Below are 17,051 nucleotides of genomic sequence, written 5' to 3'. Positions count from 1 at the left end.
GATCGAGACAAGATGGTGTCCACGCTGTCTGCTCACAAGATGGCGGACCCCACGAGGTCGGGCAAGATGGCGTCCAAGATGGCCGCTCCCACGGCGCACACGCGGCGGTGGCGGGTTTTCCAGCGGGGTTCCCTCTGCACACCTTCCCGAAGTGCCCCTTCTTACCGCACTTAAAGCAGGTGGTGCCTTTCGCCGGGCACAGGTTTCTGATGTGCTTCGGCTGCCCGCAGAAGTAGCAGTTGGGGCCCCGACGCGTCGCGGCTGTCGTAGGGCTTCTGGGGGGAGAGCGGGGCCCCGACGGTGTCGGGCTGCCGGGCGGGGAAGATGCCTTCCAAGATGGCGGCGCCCTTGGTGCACACGTGGTGGCGTGGGCGGCGCGGGCCGAAGAGTAGGCGTCCAAGTTTCTCTGGGCCACATCCAGGGATCGCGCTGTGTCCACAGGCTGTTTCAGGTCCAATCCCATTTTTTCCAGTAGTCTCTGCTGGATGTAAGTGGAGCTGAGGCCTGCGATAAAGGCATCATGAACAAGCTCGTCAGTGTACACTGCGGCTTTTACATCTTGGCACTTGCAGTCTTTGCCAAGCGTTTTCAGGGTGACTAGGAACTCATCCAGCGATTCCCCAGGTCGCTGTGTGCGAGTCGCGAGCAGATGCCTAACGTACACCTCGTTCGTAGGCTGCTGGTAATGCGCCTTTAGGATGTCGCAGGCGGCCGGGTACGTGTCGGCGTCTTGGATGAGGGGGTAAACCCGGTGGCTTACCCAATTCCGCAGGATTCCGAGTTTCATACTCTCAGCGTCCGTAGCGCCTGTGATGGCTGCTGAATTGTCCAGGAAGAATTCCATACACTTAAACCAGTGTCCGAATCGTGCCGATGCGTCCGAAGCATGCGGGTCCAAATCCAAACGTTCGGGTTTCAAGAGTTGGTCCATTGCGTTGAAAATTGAGTTAATAAAATTGATGTGCCTCAATGAATCCGAGACTCGACGTTAACGGAGCAAAGCAAGGCTTTTATTAACTCAGAAAGTAATACACATTGGAGAAGTGTCTCTCATCCAGAGATCTGCTGTACTGCTGTGAGACACGCTGGGGCTTGCTTAAGTAGGGGCCAGGTATGGGTGGAGCCCTACACACAATACAATACAGGTAAGGAAATGAAACTGAAACTAAACTAAACACAGGGAATACAGTGCCTGATGAATGGCATATTTCATCACAGGTTTCATGCGCTGCTCCTGCGCTGCTGCCAACGCCGCTCTCTGCGGTCCTCGTGGCAATGGCAGTGCCTCGCATTTTCCTGCGCGCCTCTCTCCCCCGTTGACGCTGCTCGGCCCTTGAACACCGGCTGCGCTCTGCTCTCTCTCGCCTCTCTCCCCCGTTGACGCCGCTCGGTCCTGAACACTGGCTGCACCCTGTGCGCTCTGCCCTCTCTCTCTCCCCCGTCAACGCTGCTCGGCCTTTTTCTGTGCCGCTCGGTCGGACTCTAGCCCGTCGCTGTCCGGGAAGTGTCTGCGCAGTACCTGTTGCCAGCCCGTTTCGCTGGACCACCATGACTGGAAAGCCAAGCCTGGCTCTCAACAGCCTCCCCTGCGATGCTCAAATCTCCGCTGGATGACTGGGCGGTTGCCCGTGGTTGACGCCCGTGCTTCTGGACTCGACCTTCTTCCACTGTTCTCCAGGAGCGAATCCCTGGGAGGTGATGCAGAGTTGCAGGTAGGTTCGAACTTGCTCGTCGCCACTGTTACGTCCGTGTAATAATAAGAAAAGGACTGCAGAGAACGGTACAACAGGTGTTTACTCAACGTGGTTCAAACTGCAACTGAAACAACAGATTACTACTCAGCGTTATATACAGGTGTGGTCACTGCCGGTACTACAGTATACATGAGCTGTAGAAAGTAGTTCCCCCCTTAAAGGTACATACATTACATTACCCACCAGGAATAGAGGGATGAGGCAGAAGCAGCTGAACGGATGATCTCAATCTTAGTGACAAAGAAATTCATCAGCTCCTCGTACTTACTTGTTGGAGGTGAGGGTGGAGGTGGAAGGAGAGAGGGGTTATAAAGAGTAGGTTTGTAGTGCAGAAAAGAAGCCGGGGATTCTTCTCTTCTTCTTAGGCAGTCCCTCGGAACTGAGGATGACTTGCTTCCACATTAAAAATGAGTTCTCAGGTGGCTGATGAGTCCAATGCGGGACCTACAGTCTCTGTCACAGGTGGGGCAGATGATGGTTGAAGGGGCGGGTGGGTGGGGTGCTTGGGTTGACGTGCACTCCTTCCGCTGTTTGCGCTTGGCTTCCGCTTGCTCCTGGCGAAGAGACTCGAGGTGTTCGGATTATCTTTGTATTGCAGTATGATCATGGAGTAGTGAGTGGTTTTGGTAAGATTTCGGTAAGGTCTCTGAGTTCCTAACATGAAGTTTACCTCTGTGGCTGCTTTTCAATCCTGAGACAAAGCTGCTTTCACACATGCAGGGACTGACTTTGTCTTCTTTGTGCCCCAATTCTGGGCAGAAACTGGGTGGTAGAGCCCAGGAAATGAGGCAGAAATCAATCCTGCCGGACTGCTGCTGGTTTTGGGCCCCATTGTATCTTTCAGTCAGGCTTGGGACAAAGCAGGCGGGAGCTTTGTCCATTTATATAAAAGGGCACCACACCGTATGCTGGCCAGCAAACGTGCTGGGCACTGGCTCCTCGGCATTCCCATAGAAACCTGATGGGGAAAAAAGGCCATGGGCAGACCTACAGGCAGGAGGGCCCGTTAAATGGTCTGCAGATTTCAAAACTAGCAGTTTAAGCTTTTTAAAGACCCTTTGTGTAATGTTACTTTGCTCTTTTTTTCATGCTGGCACTGTGAGTTGTGAATAGTTATTCAAATGAGCTTAGACCAGGGAAATGAGTGCTATTTAGCCAGAGATTCAGGTGGGAGTAAAAGCAGTTCTAAACCATTTAGACTTGTGGCTTAAGATGATAATCAGTCCCCATCTATCCCAGGCAGTGCTTAGCTTCAACACACCGGCTGGGACTTCTATGAGTTTCTCACCAGCTTACAGCTGTTATAAAAGCCACGGCTGTTACGCACTGACTCAGTTCAGATTTGCACAAGACTAGCGTCGCCAAGGTTTGGAAACAAAAACAGAAGCTGGCTGCAGTACTTGTACCTCGTTTCTATCCCCTCTCTCCCGGGCTCCGTCTGTTACGATTCAAAAGATGTCAGCCTGTGGGCTGGAGCTAAAGAGATGGCTATGGTGATCCAACACTCCTCCAAAGTGAGATTCAGATAGCGGTGTGAGAGTCAATAGCAATCCTGATCCCTACCCAGGATCTGCAAAAACTCAATCCCGCAATCCCAGGATGATGACAGAAATCCTATCCCTCAATCAACAAGATCGGAAAAAACACACTGACTAATCATTCACCTCATTGTTGTTTGTGGGATCAAAATCAAGGCTGTGTCTGCCTATGTAACAACTGCACTTGAAAATAATTTGTGTGAAGAACTCGAAGACATTTCTGAGAGATGGGATAAGGCATTACACAAATCCAAGTCATTTAACTGCAATAAAAAAGATATATTAAAAGGAATGTGTTGAGGCAGTTCTAACACCAAGGGTGCTCCTACTGTTAAAATTACTATTTACAGCAGGCAGTAAACAGATGGAAGCCCACCTCAAGTTTTATTTAACCTTTTTTCACAGTAGAATAGCATGTCTTGTACATGCCACGGTGTGAGCAAACATTAACATGAGAAAGTGCCACAATAAACCATGAGATTCTTCATCAGAGCTCGGTGGACTTTTGCACACATTTGCTCGTGCATCTCTTGATGTGGTTTGCAGCAATGATGTGTAGGAGCCTGCAAGTCTCCCAGAGCTTCCTGTGCAGGCTTTGGCTCATTGTCTGAGCACTGGTTTCAGCCATTTAGACACCCACGTTTGGTAACCTGGCGTTCTGGCAGAAATCTATGCTTCTTGACCATGCAAGATCCTATGGACTGTTGGCCACAGAGGTCTTTACAGGTTATCCAAAGCCAGCAGAGAAGAGCAGTGATTTCAAACTTCTGGGTGATGCAACTCACTGTGGACGTTTTTTTTCAGACCAAGGTTGGAGGCTATCAGCTATCAATCCTTACCCAGTATTGCCAGCTCATATTTACACAAGGGCCCGCTGCCGATTGAGAGCCTTGTACCTTGGGAAATTGTGGGCAATCTGCTCTGAATTACAATGGATGGAAAATCATGGGAGCACATTGGCAATTTTCTGATATGTGCGGCTCCCCCAACCCTCCCCTGCAGCGCAAACTCACAGAATCAACCCTAAAGTGACACTGCACCATGGCCCATGTTTCTTCTGTGGCATTTCTGTCTTTTTTTCATTTATTCGGTCATGGGATGTGGGCATCGCTGGCAATTCATGGGAAGTTGTGGTGAGCTGCCTTCTTGAACCACTGTTCTTTGTAACAGTTTGGACAATACTGAGTGGCTTGCTAGGCCATCTCAGAGGGCAGTTAAGAGTCAACCACATTGCTGTGGGTCTGGAGTCACATATAGGCCAGACCGGGTAAGGGTGGCAGATTTCCTTCCCTAAAGGACATTAGTGAACCAGATGGGTTTTTATGACAATCCGGTAGTTTCATGGTCACCATTACTGATACTAGCTTTTTATTCCAGATTTATTTAATTTAAATTCCCCAGCTGCTGTGGTGGGATTTGAACTCACGTCCCACCGGATCATTAGTCCAGGCCTCTTGGATTACTAGTCCAGTAACATAACCACTGTGCTACCGTTCCCAGTAAATTCTACAGGTACGCACATTCATTAATTGCACCTGGAATAGGGTCGCCAACTCTGATTGGACATATTCCTGGCGGTTTCATCACATGAGCTCCTCCCTCCAACTGCCCCGCCCCCACGCTTCCACCATTGGTCGCCCAACACGTCCATTCTCACGGCACCCCGCCTTCCCATGCCAATCGGAAAGCCAAGAGACTCTTTGTTACCCGATTGGATGGATCTTGACTGTCAGTCAAACAGCATATTTATAACTAATATAAACACAAGTGTTGAAAGAAAATGATTTTTTTCAATGCCCTTATGATCTTTCTCCTACTTTGTCCTGGAGATCAACCTTCACTTCCTGGAGACTCCAGGGCCACCCTGGAGGATTGGCAGCCCTAACCTGGAATGATATCAAAACTGAAGTCCTTTAGTCAACACTGTTTTCACATCAGCTGTACCATAATTAGCCATGGAGGGAGGAAAAAAATAAACCAAGGTGTCCACCCCTGGGCCTTGGTATAATTTTAACAATATTGAAGTTGCTATGGAGTCATAGGAGTAAAAAGGGGGATGAGGACTCATCTTCATGTTGCTCTGCTGCATCCATCCCTGAAGCTATAACCATTCCTGATGAGGATGGTGATGAGGCACGGGAGGAAATCAAATCCTTGGTAAGGGGAAACTATCAACAGCCACTGAGCACTTACCATCAAAGAAAGATCCCACCAGACCGAATACAGAGGCCTGGCCCTCCATTATATGCAAAACTGTTGGTTTCCAAACTGGCACAAACACGTAGGGCTGTAGAAAATGTGTCAACAACTTAAGATTTGTGTCCAAATGTAATAAGTAAAAAGAAACAGTCAGCTGGAGACAAACAAGAGCACGTTGCTTGCCAGTAACATTTCGTAAATTCGATTAATTTAATTTCTGTTTCTCTGTTTTCTGGAACCATCTCTTTGTAAACACATCTGCAGCTCATTTACAGTCCTTTCACGAAAATTAATTGACGTCTCCAGCGATTCATCTTCATCCTGTTTTTTTAAAGCCCCGTTCAGAAGCTGTCACTGTGTTACAAAGGAAAGCAGGAGTGAGGGCAAAGGGAGTGAAGACCGTTGAGTAGAAGGGAGCCATCTGCACACCTTTGAAGACATGTCAAACAGCATGAAGAACTTCTACTGGTTGATTGTTCCTCCTTAGAGCTTACTCTCAAGTACACTATTTAAACAGGAGAACCTGCAACAATGGGCCAAGGGACACGTCAGCCATGCAAGACACATGCTGGCCTTTGATATCCACCACACTCACAAAGCACATCGAAGGAGGATGTTCACCTGTTATATCAGGCATTGGAAATCAAGGAATCACAGAATGATACAGCACAGAAGGAGGCCACTTGGCCCATCGTGCCTGTGCCAGCTCTTTGAAAGAGCCGTCCAATTAGTCCCACTCCCATGTTCTCTCCCCATGGCCCTGAAAATTTTTGCCCTTCAAGTAGCTACCCAATTTCCTTTTGAAAGTTACTGTTGAATCTGCTTCCACCGCCCTTTCAGTCAGTGCATTCCAGATCATAACAACTTGCTGCGTAAACATTTTTTCCTCCTCTCGCCTCTGTTTCTTTTGCCAATTACCTTAAATCTGTGTCCTCTGGTTACTGACCCTTCTGCTACTGGAAACAGTTTCTCCTTATTTACTCTGTCCAATGTAGTTGCCAACGTGTGACACCCATGTGGATAATAACATGACAACATTGGATACAAGAATATAATAACACAGGAAAAGTCAAGAATGAGAAATAGCCATCCCTCGAGTGCCCCAGCTCTCCCATTATAGCACCCAGCTGCACACTGAACATCTATAATGCTTTTTGCCTCGACTGCCTTGCCCAATAGATTGTTCCAAACATTTTTAATTCAAAGAAATCCTTTCCGAGATTTGTTTTAAATTTACTTTTCGCCAATTTCCATCTACTTTTCTGACGTACTTTGAAGTGATATTCTGGGCTGACTTTAGCTTGCAATTATGTAACCAGAGTGAATGCAGCTAAGTAGATCAGATTGTGTCTCCAGTCAGTTGGCTCACTGCACTAGAGCCAAATCCACCACTAGGCTCGCTGCTTCGAGCAGTGATATTTTAACTAAATGCAGAAAGAATGTTGTTTATGGTTTCACTGGGAACACTGATCAAAGGAAATCATCCCGCCGATGTCATTACAGACGGGACAAAAGGAAATCAGCCCCACATGACTCCTCCTTGTAGTTCTGAGATGTTTTCGTTCCGATCTCCCTTGAGGCCTGAAGGCCTTTCTGAGGAGGTTTCGGTGAACAGGATCCAGTCCTCCTGTGGCTAAGCTGGCCCCAAAATCCAGAATCTTACTCTGAGGAGGCTGCTTTGAGTGACAGGTCCTACCAAAACTCAGCAACCTGCACTCAATAAATCGGTGAACAGCACAGTACATATTTTAGAACTCAGGTAAGATAACAGATGTTGATGAAACAGTGTTTGTTGTCATTTATCACCCTGTAACTTGTACATATTTTCCCAGGAGTACCGTGCCATTGCAAATACTGCAAAGTACCATTTATATCTAAGTTCAATAGTGCAAGACAGAATTTATTTGCAATAATTATCTGGTTTTGCAAGTAGAAGGTTTATTTTTCTCACTTCCGTATCCTCCTCCGAGATCAGCTTCTTCCTCCTCCAGCCCAGATTATTCAACCACAAGATACAACAACTTAGGCCGAGATTGCACCTTTAACAAAGTGAATAAAGGCACAGCCGCCAATGGTGGGGCGAAGGGATGCACAAGAGGCCAGAGTCAGAGGAACAGAGCGCTCTGGAGCATTCCAATCCCTCTGGGTGTAACTGCTTCAGTTTCTGGAATGTTCGGTCAAGGTGGTGTTCTTCTATTTTGTCCGACCTCCTACCATTAATATGGGTGTCTGAACTCATGCTAGTTGCAGTAGAGAACTAGTTTCCTGCCTGTGCTGTACTTGTATCCACGCCCAACATGTACATTCAAAAAAATGCACTAATACAGTGTGATACAGAACCACACAAGCACGTAGAGAAGATCATTACTAGTACCACACGATGCGTCCATACACTTCAGCATGAGATGAATAGGAGAAGGAACTTGCATTTATCTCACACCTTACCCCAAAAGCGCCTCACAATCAATGAATTTCCTTTAAAATGCAATGGATGTTGTTGCATACATCTGGGATATTTTATATTGTAAATTCTTTTAAAGCAGCAACAACTTGAATCAAACCGTCTTCAGTTTGACAATAGCAATAAAGCCGAGCCTGAGCATACAACACTGGTGGAAGGCACCACTCTAAAATTCAACATCTGCAGAATGACAAGTTAATTGAATCTGCCCTCCCCTCCCACTCCCTACCCTAAATAATTGGTCGAGTGAGGCGATTAGTCGACCAGCATAAAATAGTCCCCAGCATACTGAATCAGCGCCAAGATATACAAAATGGCATGAATATCATGTTAAGGACATCTTACTAACTGGACTATGCCTTGTTTTCCCAAATAGTGGGAATTAAATTGTGTAGATTGGGCCTATACTCTCTGGAGTTTAGAAGAATGAGAGGTGATCTTATTGAAACATATAAGATTCTGAAGGGGATTGACAGGGTAGCTGTTGCAAGGTTTTTCCCCCTGGCTGGAGAGTCTAGAACTAGGGGGTCCTAGTCTCAGGATAAGGAGTTGGCCAATTAAGACTGAGATGAGGAGGAATTTCTTCACTCAGAGGATTGTGAATCTCTGGAATTCTCTGCCCCAAAGGGCTGTGAATGCTGAGTCTTTGAGTATATTCAAGGCTGAGATCGATAGATTTTTGGACTCTAGGGGAATCAAGGTATATGGGGATAGGGCGGGAAAATGGAGCTGAGGTTGAAGATCAGCCATGATCTTATTAAATAGCGGAGCTCTTCAGCCACTGGGAGAAGGCGATTGAGGAGGATTCTTGCAATGACTTTCCCTGTGGCAGACAGCAGGGAAACTCCTTTGTAATTACCGCAATCGAACTTGTCACCTTTCTTGAAGATGGTCACAATTACGGCATCTCTGAGATCCCCTGGCATGCTCTCCTCCGTCCAGATAAGAGAAATGAGTTCATGAATTCACGCCAGTAGTGCTTCTCCGCCATGTTTTAGTGCCTCGGCGGGGATTCCATCTGCTCCTGAGGCCTTGTTGTTCATCAGTTGTCAGATGGCCTTTTCAACCTCATGCTGGTCTGGGGTTGTGCTGAGATGGTGGCGGGTAGCATGCTGTGGGGTGGAGTTGAGGACACTCGTGTCGAAGACAGAGTCGTGGTTAAGGAGATCTTCGGAGTGCTCCTTCCAGCGGGCACTGACTGCCTCTCTGTCCTTGATGAGTACCTCTCCGATCTTGGCCCGCAGTGGGGAAGGGCCTTGGGTGCTTGGGCCGTAGATGGTCTTGACTGCGCTAAAGAATCCAACGCACGTCGTGGTTGTCAGCTAGCTGCTGGATCTCCTGCGCTTTCTCCACCCACCATCTGTTCTTTAGGTCGCGAGTTTTTTGTTGGACCTCGGCCTTCAGGCTTCTGTAGAGCTGCTTTCTTGCTCTCGAGTTCTGTTGCTGTTTCCAGATCAGGAAGGCCTTGCGTTTGCGGCTTATTAGCTCCTGGATCTCCTGGTCATTCTCGTCAAACCAGTCTTGGTGTTTCCTGGTCGAGTGACCGAGCGTCTCTTCACAGGTGCTGGTTATGGAGGCCTTGAGTGCAGACCAGACGCTGTGGGCACTCTGTGTCTCTGCATCACTGGGAGTCGTCAAGTTGTTTGTGAGGCGCAGGCTGAATAGGGCTTTCTTAGCGGGGTCTTTGAGTGCTCCAACATTAATTTTCCTGCGGCATTGTTTCTGTTGCCGCCGCTGTTTTGGGGCTACATTGATGGAGATGACAGAGCGGATTAGGCGGTGGTCTGTCCAGCAGCCATCAGCCCCCGTCATGGCGCGGGTGATGCAGACGCCCTTGCGGTTCCTCGCTCGGACGATGACGTAGTCCAGCAGATGCCAATGTTTGGAACGATGGTGCTGCCATGAAGCCTTGTACTTGTCTCTCTGACGGAACAAGGTGTTGGTTATCATGAGGCAATGTACTAGGCATTTCGACAGGAGGAGGGTACCTGATGTGCCATCAATAACTCAAAGACAAGAAGTTAAAGGATTCAACTGAAGGCTTTTAATCGCTAAGAACATTGCACGTCATTCCACATCGGATTCGTCTGGCAGAATGACTCATACAGCTCTTGAGACCTTTATATGACAAAAGACAGGGGCGGAGCCAATACTCACAATAGGGGAAAAGGGGGGGCGGTACACACAATACAATGCAGGTAAAACACAGGGGCTGATGAAGGCATATATTTCATCACATTCACCCCTTCTACAGATTTAGTCTGTCCGGGGGTGTGATAGTCCTTCCTGAACGTCGCAACAGTACCTCGGGTTCCGACCGGGAGTCCGTGGTGCCCTCCTGGGCGTACCCATGTGCTGGGGGTGTTGCAGGTACTTCTGGGGGTGGTGAGGATACCTCTGGGGATGGTGGAGGTTCTTCTGGGGGTGGTGAGGATGGGTCGTCGTCGCTTCCTGCCGAGGCGAGGTCCTTTATGGACACGGTGTCCTCACGCCCGTCGGCGTGCTTGACGTACGCGTACTGTGGGTTTGCGTGGAGTAGGTGTACTGCCTCCATGAGGGGATCCGTTTTGTGGCCCCTCACATGCTTCCGTAATAGGACTGTCCCTGGGGTGGAGAGCCACGAAGGTAGGGACACTCCCGAGGTTGATTTGCGGGGAAAAACAAACATCTTCTCGTGAGGAGTGGTGTTAGTAGCAGTACACAGTAGCGACCTTATCGAGTGGAGTACGTCTGGGAGGACCTCTTGCCAGCGGGAGGTAGGGAGGCCTTTAGACCTTAGTGCTAAGGTGACCGCCTTCCACACTTGCCCATTACCCCGGGGGTTATAACTAGTGGTCCGACTCGTGGCTATCCCCTTCGACAGCAGGTATTGGTGCCGTTCGTCGCTCATGAACGAAGCCCCCCTGTCAGTGTGGATGTAGTTCGGCATGCCGAACGTGCAAAATAGGCTGCCGAGGCACTTGATGACCGTGGCACTGGTCATGTCTGGGCAGGGGTAGGCGAATGGGAAGCGGGAGTACTCGTCCACAATGTTGAGAAAGTACACATTGCGGTCGGTGGAGGGAAGTGGTCCCTTGAAATCTAAGCTCAGGCGCTCGAATGGCCGTGTAGCTTTGATCAGGTGGGCTCGGTCGGGCCTATAAAAACAGAGCTTGCATTCCGCACAGGTGCGGCAGTCCCTGGTCATAGACCGGACCTCCTCGATGGAATAGGGCAGGTTACGGGATTTTATAAAGTGAAATAGCCGGGTGACCCCTGGGTGGCAGAGGCCATTGTGGAGGCCCTGTAGCCTGTCCCCCTGGATGCTGGCACACATCCCTCGTGATAGGGCGTCGGGGGATTCGTTGAGGGCCCCCGGCCTATATATTATGTCGTACTCAAACGTGGAGAGTTCGATCCGCCACCTGAGAATTTTGTCGTTCTTGATCTTCCCCCTCTGTTTGTTGTTAAACATGAAGGCTACCGACCGCTGGTCGGTAAGCAGGGTGAAGCGTTTGCCGGCTAGGTAGTGCCTCCAGTGCCTCCACTATGGCCTGGGCCTCCTTCTCTACCGAGGAGTGCCTGATCTCGGGCCCTTGGAGGGTTCTTGAGAAAAAGGCTACGGGCCGCCCATCCTGGTTGAGGGTGGCTGCTAAAGCGAAGTCGGACGCATCGCTTTCGACCTGGAAAGGGATGTTTTTGTCCACTGCCCGCAGCGCGGCCTTCTCAATGTCGTGTTTAATGCTGTTGAAGGCGGCGTGGGCCTCGGCCGTGAGCGGGAAGGACGTTGATTTCAGGAGGGGACGGGCCTTGTCGGAATAATTGGGGACCCATTGGGCGTAATAGGAGAAAAACCCCAGGCACCTTTTCAGGGCCTTGGGAGTGTTTGGTAGGGGTAGCTCCCGTAGGGGGCGCAATCGGTCAGGGTCCAGACCGATTTCCCCGTTTTCCACCACGCAGCCCAGGATACAGAGGCGCGTGGTGCTAAAGACACACTTATCCTCGTTGTAGGTGAGATTGAGTCTGAGGGCGGTTTTCAGAAATCTCGCGAGGTTCGAGTCGTGGTCTTGCTGGTCGTGGCCGCAGATGGTGACGTTGTCTAGGTATGGATAGGTGGCTGTTAACTGGTTCTCATCGACCATGCGGTCCATCTCCCGCTGGACGACCGAGACCCCATTCGTTACCCCAAAGGGGACTCTGAGGAAGTGGTAGAGGCGTCCGTTCGCCTCGAAGGCGGTGTATGGACGGTCCTCCGGCCTAATGGGGAGCTGGTGGTATGCCGATTTTAGGTCGATGGTGGAAAACACCCGGTATTGCGCAATTTGGTTAACCATATCCGCTATGCGGGGCAGAGGGTAGGCGTCTAGCTGGGTGTATAGATTAACTGTCTGGCTATAATCTATCACCATCCGCTTCTTTTCGCTACCCTTAACCACTGCTACCTGGGCGCGCCACGGGCTGGTACTGCATTCGATGGTACCCTCCCGTTTGAGTCTTTCTACTTCAGACGCAATGAACCGTCTGTCCTCCCAGCTGTACCGCCTACTCTTGGTCGCTATGGGTCGACAGTTGGGTGCGAGGCTGGCGAACAGAGAGGGCGGCTTGACCTTCAGGGTAGCCAGACCGCACACTGTGAGGGGCGGCTGGGACCCACCGTAGGTAAGCGTGATACTTTGGTGGTGGCACTGTGATATACCTATCAATTCGTCCAATAAAAGGCGACGAGTTAAGAACGTAACTAAAGGTTTTTATTGACTAAATAACAGAGCCCACCCTCGTGGGTGATCGGGTCCAACAAGGAGGAATACCAGCCAGTCGACTACCTTTATACCTGGGCAGGTAGGTGGAGCCATGGGCAGAGTCGGAGGTGGTCAGCCCAGGTATAACAGCGCGACAAGAGGCGACCTCGTATCGTGATACAACGGTGATAACAATACAACAGTGATAACTATAGTGTAACGATAAAGTGGTTTACCACATTCACCCCTTGTTTAGATTTGAGTCCGGCGGGGTGAAGTGTACTACCAGTTCTGGTATGTCAGTCTGTCCGGAGGCCTCGTAAGCCTCTCCGATCGTCGCAGCGGCGGTGCTGCATTATCCGGTGTTAGTGCTGGTGTCTGCGTGGTCGGCGAAGGCTCGTGGGGTTCCGGCATGCCGTCTACCTGGGCTGGAATTGGGGGGGTGGTGGGGGGGGGTAAAGGTGGTGTCTCCGGAGTGCCCGAGGGTGCGAGGTCTCGTAAGGAGACAGTGTCCTCCCGCCCGTCTGGGTAAGCCACGTAGGCGTACTGGGGGTTGGCGTGCAGGAGGTTCACCCTTTCGACCAGGGGGTCTGTTTTATGGGCCCTCACGTGCTTTCGCAGCAAGACGGGCCCCGGAGAGGTCAGCCAGGTTGGTAGAGTGGTTCCCGTAGTCGACTTCCTGGGGAAAACAAACATTCGTTCATGGGGGGTGGCGTTAACGGCAGTGCAAAGTAGTGACCGGATGGAGTGCAGCGCTGTCGGGAGGACTTCCTGCCAGCGGGAGGTTGGGAGGCCCTTAGACTTTAAGGCTAAGAGGACGGCCTTCCATACCGTCGCGTTCTCTCTTTCCACCTGGCCGTTCCCTTGGGGGTTGTAGCTGGTGGTCCTACTTGCTGCAATACCTCTCGCTAGTAGGAACTGACGGAGTTCCTCGCTCATGAAAGAGGAGCCCCGGTCACTATGTATATAGTTTGGGAACCCGAACAAGGCGAAGAGGTCGTTCAGGCATTTAATGACCGTGGTACTGGTCATGTCTGGGCAGGGGAAGGCAAAGGGGAAACGGGAGTACTCATCAACAATGTTGAGGAAGTACACATTACGGTCAGAGGACGGGAGGGGCCCCTTAAAGTCGATGCTCAGGCGCTCGAAGGGGCGGGTGGCCTTGATCAGGCTTGCTCTGTCCGGCCTAAAGAAGTGCGGTTTGCACTCGGCGCAGGTCTGGCAGTTCCTGGTTATGGTCCTGACCTCCTCGATGGAGTAGGGCAGGTTGCGGGCCTTAATGAAGTGGTAAAGTCTGGTGACCCCGGGGTGGCAGAGGTCGTTGTGGAGGGTCTGAAGTCTATCGCTTTGCGCGCTGGCGCATGTAATTCGTGACAGAGCATCGGGGGGTTCGTTCAGCTTACCTGGCCGGTACAAGATATCATAATCGTAGGTGGAGAGCTCGATTCTCCACCTCAAGATCTTGTCATTCTTGATTTTGCCCCTCAGCTTGTTATTAAACATAAAAGCGACCGAACGTTGGTCGGTAAGGAGGGTAAATCGTTTGCCTGCCAGGTAGTGCCTCCAGCGTCGTACCGCCTCCACAATCGCCTGGGCCTCCTTCTCGACCGACGAGTGTCGGATCTCAGGGCCCTGTAGGGTCCTTGAGAAGAAGGCCACCGGTCTCCCCTCCTGGTTAAGGGTGGCGGCTAGGGCGAAGTCGGATGCATCGCTCTCGACTTGGAAGGGGATGGACTCATCCACTGCGTGCATAGTGGCCTTGGCAATGTCTCCCTTAATGAGGGAGAAGGCTGCGCACGCTTCCTCCGTAAGGGGGAAGGATGTGGACTTCATGAGGGGTCTGGCTTTGTCCGCATAATTGGGCACCCATTGGGCATAGTAGGCGAAGAGCCCCAGGGTTCTCTTAAGTGCCTTAGGGCAGTGGGGGAGGGGTAGCTCCATGAGGGGGCGCATTCTTTCGGGGTCGGGGCCGATGAGTCCGTTCTCTACTACACAGCCAAGGATGGCAAGGCGCGAGGTGTTAAACACACATTTCTCCTTATTGTAGGTGAGGTTCAGCCGTTGGGCTGTACGGAGGAATTTCTCCAGATTCACGTCGTGGTCCTGCCGGTCGCGGCCGCAGATGGTGACGTTATCTAGGTAGGGGAATGTGGCCTGCAGTCCGTTCTGGTCAACCATCCGGTCCATCTCCCTTTGGAAGACCGAGACCCCGTTGGTGACACCGAAGGGGACCCTAAGGAAGTGGTATAGGCGCCCATTCGCCTCGAAGGCGGTGTACTGGCGGTCCTCGGGGTGGATAGGGAGTTGGTGGTAGGCCGACTTAAGGTCGATGGTCGAGAATATGCGGTATTGTGCAATCTGATTGACCATGTCAGATATGCGGGGAAGGGGGTATGCGTCCAGCTGGGTGTATCTGTTTATGGTCTGGCTGTAGTCGATGACCAGGCGATTTTTATCGCCGGTCTTAACGACCACGACCTGGGCACGCCAGGGGCTGTTGCTCCCCTCGATGATGCCCTCCTTCAGGAGACGCTGCACCTCAGAGCAAATGAAAGCTCTGTCCCCAGCGCTGTACCGCCTGCTCTTGGTAGCGACGGGTTTGCAGTCGGGGGTGAGGTTAGCGAACAGGGAAGGTGGCGGCACCTTGAGGGTGGATAGGCTGCAGGTGTTACGCGGTGGGCGGTTTAACCTTCGCTGGTTGTCGACTGTGAGTGGGGGGAGGGGTCCACCGTATGCTAGGGTTACACTTTGGAGGTGGGATTGGAAGTCCAGCCCTAGTAGGACGGCAGCGCAGAGCTGGGGGAGGACGAGGAGTTTAAAGTTTTTATACTCTGTACCCTTAACCGACAAGGTCACAGCACAGTAGCCGCTAATGTCCGTGGCGTGGGACCTCGATGCCATCGAGATTCGGTTGCGCGTTGGCAGGACAGGGAGGGAGTAGTGGCTCACCGTGTCTGGGTGGATGAAGCTCTCCGTGCTTCCGCTGTCGAACAGGCAGGTCGTGGCGTGGCCGTTTACTTTGATGTCCATCATCGACTTGGACAGGTGGTGTGGGCGGGCTTGATCCAGAGTGACGGAGGCTAGCGTGTAGGTAAGCGAGTCGTTGTCGTCTGCGGGCGAGGCGGTCGTCGGGTCCGGGGGCTCGGTGGCAGTCGGGCGTGGTGGGTAAAATGGCATCTCCCACGAGGTAGGACAAAATGGCGGAGAAGATGGCTGCCCCCATAACTCACATGAGGCACTATTGGGGTCGGTTGCCTTGATCAAAGATGGCCGCCCCCATGACTCACGTGTGGGGATACTGGCCTCAGTTGCCGTGAAAGAAGATGGCCGCCCCCACAGTTCGCATGAGGCACTGCTGGCCTCTGAAGATCCGCTCCAGCAGGCCTTAGAGAAATGGCCTTTCTTCCTGCAGGTTGTGCAGGTAGAGTTCCTGGCTGGGCAGCGCGACCTCGGGTGCTTCTCCTGGCCGCAAAAGAAGCAGCCGGCGGCCCGATCGCGGGTGCCCGATGTCGGAGCCGGTACCGGGGGTGGCGGGCCCGGTCGGGTCCGGGACGCCGACGCTGAGGTAGGTCCCGGGGGCGGCGCTGCGAAGGGTATTGCGGTAGGGGTCGGGCCCGAGTCCCAGGGTCGCGAGCAGTACCTGGAAAACGCCTCCTGGTCCTGATGGGCCACCTCCAGGGAGAGAGCGAGGGCTTCAGCTTTGTCCAGGTCGAGGTCTTTAGCTTCAAGCAGTCTTTGCCGTGAGTAGTCGGACCGTAGGCCTTTCACAAAGGCATCGCGGATATTATCTTCCGTATTTTCAACAGCCGTCACCGCTTTAAAGTCACAGTTCCTGCCGAGTGCTCTTAGCGCCCGTAAAAATTCAGCTACAGACTCTCCTGGCTGTTGCGGGCGGGATCTTAGGAGGTGCCTGGTGTACATGTAATTTACCGGGCTGCGGTACTGCTGTTTCAGTAGGTTGATAGCGGCCTCGTACGTAGTCGTGTCCTGTATGAGTGCGTATACTCTCGGGCTCGCTTGGGCGTTCAGAAGTCTTAGTTTGGATCTCTGCGGGGCGCCGGATTCTTCCAGGTAGGATTCGAAGCAGTCCAGCCAGTGTTTGAAGTTGAGGGCTGCGTTTGCTGCCTGTGGGTTTAGATCCAGGTACGGTGGTTTGAGGGCTTGCAGCCAAGCCGGCTGGTGTGGCTGTGCTTCTGGGAGGGCTTCTGGCTGGCCAGTAGTAGACATCTTTAAAATTTAGTCAATAAAATTGATATACCTATCAATTCGTCCAATAAAAGGCGACGAGTTAAGAACGTAACTAAAGGTTTTTATTGACTAAATAACAGAGCCCACCCTCGTGGGTGATCGGGTCCAACAAGGAGGAATACCAGCCAGTCGA

The sequence above is a fragment of the Somniosus microcephalus genome, chromosome 9, assembly GCF_052327205.1.
Source record: "Somniosus microcephalus isolate GS21.2 chromosome 9, FLI_Smic_1.0, whole genome shotgun sequence".
NCBI classification, from domain to species: domain Eukaryota; kingdom Metazoa; phylum Chordata; class Chondrichthyes; order Squaliformes; family Somniosidae; genus Somniosus; species Somniosus microcephalus.
Note: the sequence above shows the minus strand (reverse complement) of the source record.